The sequence below is a fragment of the Triticum aestivum genome, chromosome 6B, assembly GCF_018294505.1.
Source record: "Triticum aestivum cultivar Chinese Spring chromosome 6B, IWGSC CS RefSeq v2.1, whole genome shotgun sequence".
NCBI classification, from domain to species: Eukaryota; Viridiplantae; Streptophyta; class Magnoliopsida; order Poales; family Poaceae; genus Triticum; species Triticum aestivum.
In genome coordinates this window covers 404,030,684-404,038,845 of record NC_057810.1, presented here as the reverse complement: position 1 = coordinate 404,038,845, position 8,162 = coordinate 404,030,684, and positions in this window count along the sequence as shown.

The window sequence follows — 8,162 nt, the reverse complement described above, 5'->3', positions numbered from 1 at the left end:
CGAGAGCTGCCGCCGACCTCGCTCGCAACCACCGTGGCCACCAGCCACGCTTCGCCCCTCCGCTGAGCTCAGGAGCTCCGCCTCGACCCCCTCTTCCTCCCCACCAAGCCAAGCCCCTCAGGAAGCTCTGCATTGCCTCCATGCCATCATCTTCGTCCTCGACCGCCGCCGATGGTCGCCGTCGATTCACCGCCGTTCGTGCTTCCCCGAGCTCGCTGACCCTCCTTGCATGATCCCCGTGAGCCCCTGCTTCGTTTCCCCCTAACCCCATGTCCGATTTCGAGCTCTAGCCGCCCCTCTACCGGAGCCGAGACGCTCCGCCGCACGGGCTCGTCGCCGGCGAAGCCTCGGTGACCATTTGGTCACGGGCGTGCACCCGTTGTGCTTGCCGCGACCCGTAGAGCCCCTCCAGCACCTCAGCTCCCTCGTTTGTGAGCAGCAGCGCCGAACCCGACCGCACCCGAACTCCGGCCGCCGCTCACGAGCTCGCCGTCGTCGGTACCGGCCACCACCGGCACGGCCACCACCACCGTTCGATGCGCACCAGCAAGGGCTCTCCAACGACCCCAAGCACGGCCTCGCCCGTGCCCTGTAGCGCGTTTCCGATTCGCGCCGCCACCCCGGGCCTCGCCGGCGTCATGTCGTCGGTGGGTTTGACCCACTCTGACAACGGCGGGACCCCCCTGTGTCCATGACAGGTGGGCCCAGCCCTGTTAGCTAATTAGGATTAGCACTAATCGAATTAGTTAAACTAATTAACCCTTTCTGACAGTGACAGTGGGCCCCGTGACTATTAATTTGATTAGTTAGAGTTAAATAACTCTGTTAGTCACCTGAGTCACTGACGTGTGGCCCCACACGTCAGGTTTGACCTGGACCCGCCCTGTTGACCTGATGACGTCAGGGTGAGGTCATGCTGACGTAATGTTCCTTTTCTGGAATTTAGTTTATTTTATAATAATCAGGAAATTTCAGAAAATAGCTAAAACTTCAATAAATCATAGAAAAGTAACCGTAACTCCAAATGAAATAATTTATATATGAAAAATTATCAGAAAAATTCAAAGAATCCATCTGTACCATTTTCATGCATGTTAGAACAACTTATAGCTGCTGTTTAGCACAAATCAATTAAATGGCATTTGAATAATCACATATGGAGTTTGAATTTGAATCTTGTATTCAAACCAACTTCATTTAATCTGTTGCTAGTTGCATTAGCTCAAAACACATTCATATTGCCATGTCATGAGCATGCATCATATTGAGCATTGCATTGATTGTATTTCTTCTTTGTTGCCGGTATCTGTTCCCTCCCGGCAGACGATGTTCCGACGTTGTGATCATTGACACTGATGAAGACTCAATGTTTTCCTCAGAAGTGCCAGGCAAGCAAAACCCCCTTGTTCATTCCGATAAAATCCCACTCTCTCGCTCCTGCTCTCTTTTACTGCATTAGGACAACACCGATTCATCTGTTACTTGTTGCGGTAGCTGAACCCCTTTATCCTTTGCATGACCTGTCATTGCCACAGTAAATAGATGAAACCCACTAGCATGAGTAGGAGTTGTTTGAGCCCTGTTGTGCCTACTCATTCTTGTTTGTTTGTCATGCCTGCTATTGCTTAGAGTTGAGTCAGGTCTGATTCATCGAGGATGAATCAGAGGCGTGTGAACATGTCCTATTGTGTGTGAGCTAAGTGTGTGAACACGATTTGGTAAAGGTAGCGGTGAGAGGCCATGTAGGAGTACATGGTGGGTTGTCTCATTGAAGCCGTCCTTAGGAACTGAGTTCTGTGTTTGTGATCCATGATTCAGCTACTACCATACATTGGGCCCTGAAATATGACCCCGCTCGACTTCTTATTCACCCTCGTCCTCTGTCCAGGAGTTGCAAGTAGTTTCTGGTGTTTGTAGTATGCTGGAGGCCGTGGACAGCGCTGACCGTAGGGGTGGGCTGTGATGCGGTAGGCACGTGGCCGGGTATACCGGGCGCCCGTTTGGTGTCACGGAACACTGTTCACATTGTTTGGGGCTGTGAGCGAAACTCCGGCCGGATCTCCTCATGGATGGAACCCGAATAGGCGATAAACCTGGACTAGAGACTTGAGTGTTTAGGTAGGTCGTGGTCTACACCCACGTCGGCTTTCGCTTGAAGTCTGCCGAGCACATGTCGTGTGCAGACGCTAAGTGGTGGAAACATGTATGAAGAAGTACACCCCTGCAGGGTTAACATCATCTATTCGAATAGCCGTGTCCGCGGTAAAGGACTTCTGGGTTGCTTATATCAGTTCATAGACAAGTGAAAGTGGATACTCTAAAATACGCAAGATAAGCGTGAGTGCTATGGATGGCGTTCTCGTAGGGAGACGGGAGCGGATCCATAGTGGTGTATTGATATGGTGAATATGTGGACTCGTGTGCGCCACCTCAAAAGAGTTACTTGCAGTCGTAGTTCAGGATAGCCACCGAGTCAAAGCTGGCTTGCTGCAGTTAAACCACACCATCCCCTTTGTTGATAATGAAGCATATGTAGTTAGTTCTGATGTAAGTCTTGCTGGGTACATTTGTACTCACGTTTGCCTATTTTATGTTTTTGCAGAGAGACTTCAGTCTCACTAGTAATCCCGCGTGGTCTTCAACGTTTAGCTTGATACCTCAGCTATGATCTTGTGCCTCGGCAGTATCTGATAGATAGTCAGGCTTCTCAGCCTTTTTCATTTATAGATGTCTGTACTCAGACATGATAGCTTACGCATGTGCTTTGACTTGTATGCTCTGATTGTTGGGTCATGAGACCCATGTTTGTCATATCCCGCTCCTCGGAGCCTAATGAATAAATACTTGAGTCGTAGAGTCATGTTGTGATGCCATTGTTGTATTTGCACATATCGAGCATATTGTGTGTATGTTATTGAAATGCTTGGTATGTGTGGGATCTGGCTATCTAGTTGTTTATCCTTAGTAGCCTCTCTTACCGGGAAATGTCTCCTAGTGCTTCCACTGAGCCATGGTAGCTTGCTACTGCTCCGGAACACTTAGGCTAGCCGGCATGTGTCCTTCTTCATTCCTGTGTCTGTCCCTTCGGGGAAATGTCACGCGATGAATACCGGAGTCCTGTTAGCCCGCTATAGCCCGGTTCACCGGAGTCCTGCTAGCCCAGTGCTACAGCCTGGATTCACTCGCTGATGACCGACACGTTCGATGCTGGGTCATGGATGCCTGTCCCTGTAAGTCTGTGCCACTTTGGGTTTACGACTAGCCATGTCAGCCCGGGCTCCTTATCATATGGATGCTAGCGACACTATCATATACGTGTGCCAAAAGGCGCAAACGGTTCCGGGCAAAGGGAAGGCGACACCCCGTGGGAATACCGTGCGTGAGGCCGCAAAGTGATATGAGGTGTTACATGCTAGATCGATGTGGCATTGAGTCGGGGTCCTGACAGTGTTGGTATCAGAGCTTGACTGCCTGTAGGATTACCAAGCCGAACTGGTCGAAGTTGAGTCTAGAAATTCTTTAGCTATATAAGGGAATTGATTGTGGGATGGAACGTAAGGCTCTTTTTATTCCTTATACCTTATGCCCTTCTGATCTGAGTCATCTTATCTTTCCTACGGGGTTAAGGAACTAGGCTTTCTCTTCTTTCTATAAGGATCACGTGTTACTAATCCGTAGACTTATAAGATTGTTGGATTTAAGCTTGAGTTCAGTTCCTACTACTTCCGTATGTTAATTGTTGATCTCGAAACCTTGATATTGTGTTTCTGAGTGGTTATGCCACCATTTTGCATGATGTCTCAGATCTTTTTGAGCATTTACAGCCGTTATGCTGTCCGAGTCATCCCAGGTTTCTAAACTATCTGATGCATTTGCAAATTCTTTCCTCCCGTTCTTGATGTCCTTTTGGGCCAGATTAAGCACACTAATCGGTGAGTTGAGGTACCCTATTGCCTCGACTTATATGTTGGAGTTATTATTATGACCCTAGGTGCTTAGGGGATCATCTAGTGGTCTAGCCATGATCTGTGTTTCCAGCGTGATGATTCTGGCCATCATTGTCGAAAGCATCCCGTGATGCCATTTAGTTGGTAGGTATTCTATTCCTGGGTTTTGAACCCGAGATTCACTCTACTTACTTCTTGTTGATAGTGTTGCTAGTTCCTTTAGGATATTAGTAACCTTTGCGATAGTCCTCAAGGTCCGTGGTACTTCCTTCTTCCAAATACTATGAACCGTTTATGGCAGAAGTTCTTTGAACCAAAAGATCACAACCAGAGCTCTTGATGAGTTCTCGATTCTATGTTATGACTCTGCCAGTTCTACCTTTCCGCATGGATTATCCGGAAGAAACCTGTTGAACCTGATTCGACATACTAATCTATGCATCCACAACTCAGAAAGTTATATGTTCCTTTGAGTTGTCCCTCTTTAGTTGTCTACTGACCTTCGTCTATCAATTGATAGTCAAAAGTATGCATGCGTTCGTTTATCGATGCCTATTACCCTTGTGGTCCGTCAAGCCATTCTATCCGGAATGACTAGGAGAAACAAACTCCAGTACCTCTTCCATATCCAGGATTGGGTCAAAGAAGTTGTGCTCCGCAGAACAAATTGCTAATCCAGCTTTTGCTCTGTTCTACTTTGGGGTATTACCATCTTTTATATCGGGATTGTTATGGGAATTGCACACCATCCTATGAACTCTTGGTACAGTGATACTTCTCGCCATCATTACTCATTCCTCGGTTCTGTGTGGTTATAACCGAAATGTCGACAAGTGAATCGTGATGTGTGAAATCAATACTCCTAGCAACCTTGTTGCTTGGTAGTTAAATGGACAATAACCTCATTCTTAACGTGTTTGTTCTTGAATCATCATTCTAAGATTGATCGTGCTACCTTGTCCATCTTCCTGGTGCACATTTCGATTGATGAGTTAGGATTTTGTCAAGTCCTCGCTCATTTGATCATATCGTCTTGCCCTCAAAAGCGAGATTGTTCTCGAGCTTAGTAACATATCGGTGGTTCGTGATTTTCTGAAGATCTTCTCGGAAGTATTACCAGGTTGTCACCTGACCGCTGTGTTGAGCTCATGATCAAGTTGGTTTCTTGTGAACCACCCTCTCTCCAAGAATCGGTGTTAGATATCCGTGAGCTAGTTGGTTAAGCTAGACAACAACTTGGAGAGTTGGAAGATAAAAGCTTGCCTGACTTAGTTCGTTCCAAAGGGATATTCTTGTGTAGTGTGTGTTGAAGAAAGATGATATCTTCATCGATTGGTCCCTGTGATCAGTTGCTGGACCTATTATCTTATCCAATCTTTGATTTCAGTATGAGCTATCGTCAAATCAAGTCAGAACCAACGATGTTCGTAATGTTGTCTTATTCGTGGGTTTTTCCTCGAGCATACACCATTATATTCTTTGGTCTGACCAATGCTATCACCGTGTCCACTTAACTATGGAATTCCTTTTAAAAGGAAACCCAGATGAATTGTTGTTGATCCCATTGACAACATGCTTATCTCCTCCATGATCTTGTTGGACAACAAGTTAGTGTTGGAAACTTCTGAAAGCATTTCTTCATGCTAACTCATGAAGTATGTGTTTGATGAAAGGAGTGACTTCCTCTTATAGACGTGCATTTGGTGAAAGTTGCCGCCGTGAATTCAAGGAAGATTGTTTTGTTTCCTTTGGAATCATCCCCAAATCAGTCATGCACACGTGCGAAGTATTCTGTAGTCTGGAGGCTTGCAACCTTCATTCTATATGTGTCCCTAGCACACTAAGCCACTGATTGACTTGTTCAAGGAAAAGAAGTCTATGCTTGGGATCTAATCCATGGACTTGCATAAAGACTTCGATATCCTCGATTATGGTTCCCCACCTGAACTCGGTAGTGTTTAATTATAAGACTACTACGTGGCCATGCTTGTCTGGGACAACGTGATCACATGTTAGTAGCAGAACCAGCTCATGTTTGGAGCTTGCTATCGTAGTTCATTCCCGAGAATCTCGCAACGTCATCTCGTCGATTTGTGTTGCAAACTTCCGTTTTTCTTCCTAGATTCGATGAGTCTGGAATATCCTAACACCAACCAGATCTGAATCTCAGGCAGATATGATGGTTGGAGCATTTCCCAAGAACTATAATATTGGTCCCTCGATAACCGGTAAAGTGGATGTCGTGGCCAACACACCCAGCCGGAAGACCTGTTATTATAATATCTTGATTGAGGAAGTTGGCCACCTCCCCATAGGGATTTCGTAGGATTTACTCCCTAGTTGCCCCTATGGATTTCTGTGTTCCGAAGTCCGACCTTTTACTTGATGTTCTAGATACCAGACCATTTCAAGGAATGGGATACGCTAGTACATCAAGGAGAACATTAGGAGCGGAGTGCTAAATGTCTCTCGGTCAATCATCCAGATTTCGTCCCCTTGGCCTCGCCAAGGTGAAATCTGAGAAGGTGTTATCTTCCTTTGCATCTGCATCCTCCATCACCATTCATCATGGTAGCAAGTTGTGTTGCCAGGATCCTTGACACGGATGTCGGTAAAACCTTGATGCTTGTGGAAATGCTCAAGTTCTTGAGAGCACGCACAAGCGCTTGGTATTATCATCGACACTAACTGGGATTGCTCTTAGTTCCCTCGATTCTGCTATAACTTTCAAATAGTGAATTCACTCTCTATTGTTGGGTTCTTCCCCCAGTTACCAGAATCATTCTCAGCATTTGCATTCTGTTCCTAGCTTGCACCGCCAATGTGTCATTCTACCATGGGTCCCTTCCATTTCCGGTGGTAAGCAAAATCATCCATTACGTTGTCTTCAACAAGGTAATCCACATCATCCAAGTCCGAGTATGCCATTCTACCGACCCCCTCCAAACGATCGCTCGAGAATTGCCTTAGGCTGGTTTAAAGGGTTTCAATGATCTCTGAATCAAAGGTAATTCTTTTTGCCACTTAAGGGGATATTTCTACGAGTCACCTTCCCTAAGGTGCATCGTTATGGTATCATGGAAACTCAACTCCTCGCTACGTTGACAATCGATTACCACCTCCTTAAGCGTGAAATTGTTGTCTACCTAGTGAACCTTCGTCATCTGCTTCACTCCATTCCCATGGATATATGTTTAGTGTCTCAGCTCGAGAGAGGTTGCTATGTCTCATTCCGTGAGTAATCCTGAGTTGTTCGATCTTCGAGAAGATCGATGCTTCTAGAGTTTTCCTTTCCTCTTCTTGTCTTGATAGTTGAAGTTCTCGGAGGAAGACATCGAGTCAAAGATGGTGATTGATTCAATGTTCATTTGAAGTACAACCTGGATCATGAAGATTATACTAGTTTGCGTTCCCCCTTGACCTTACCCTACGCTTGAATCTCGGGACGAGATTTTTGTTTAGTGGGGGTGAGTTGTCACATCCCTAGCTTCTGGTAATGCTCTAGGCTAGCTTCATGTTTGCATCATGTCTAAATTTCTGAAACTTGAACTGAGGAAATTTGGAAGCCTCAAAATTTAAATAAAAGAAGGGCAAAAACCCTAAAAATCTCATTCATTGTTCCAAAATGCTCTTCTTAAATGTTTGTTAATTTTTGGCAAGGGTTCTGGTCCCAACCAAAATATTGAACATTTTTAAGGATTTAGTTTTGGGACTTTGAATTTAATTCATTAGCTATTTGAATTTGAATTATATTCATATAATTAGAATATAATTTCAAATATCCCTGAAATATTTTATGAGCTTTTGGAAAAGTCCACCTAGCAAAATAAAAATATTCAGAGGAGCTTTTGGCATTGTTTGAATTATTTTTAAATTCAAAACAGTGGCAAAATGAAATTAAATAAAACAAAGCAGAAGAAAAAAATAAAACAGAACAGAAAAATTGAAAAGGAGAGAAGCCCAGCCACTTACCTGACTTACCTGCCTGGCCCAGCTCCTCCAGCGCGGCCCAGCCCACCACCGCCGTTTCTCCCCCTATCGTCTTCCTCCCCCCTTGCCCCGAAGCTGCTCGGTGGCGCGCGCCCGAGAGCCCCGGCCACCTCCTGCTTACCTGCTCGTCGCTGGAGGCACCCGAGGGTGCCACGCACTCCCCTCGACCCCCTCTCACTTCTCCCTCGCTCTCTGGACCTCCCTCCCCCTCGCTCCTCTGCTTCC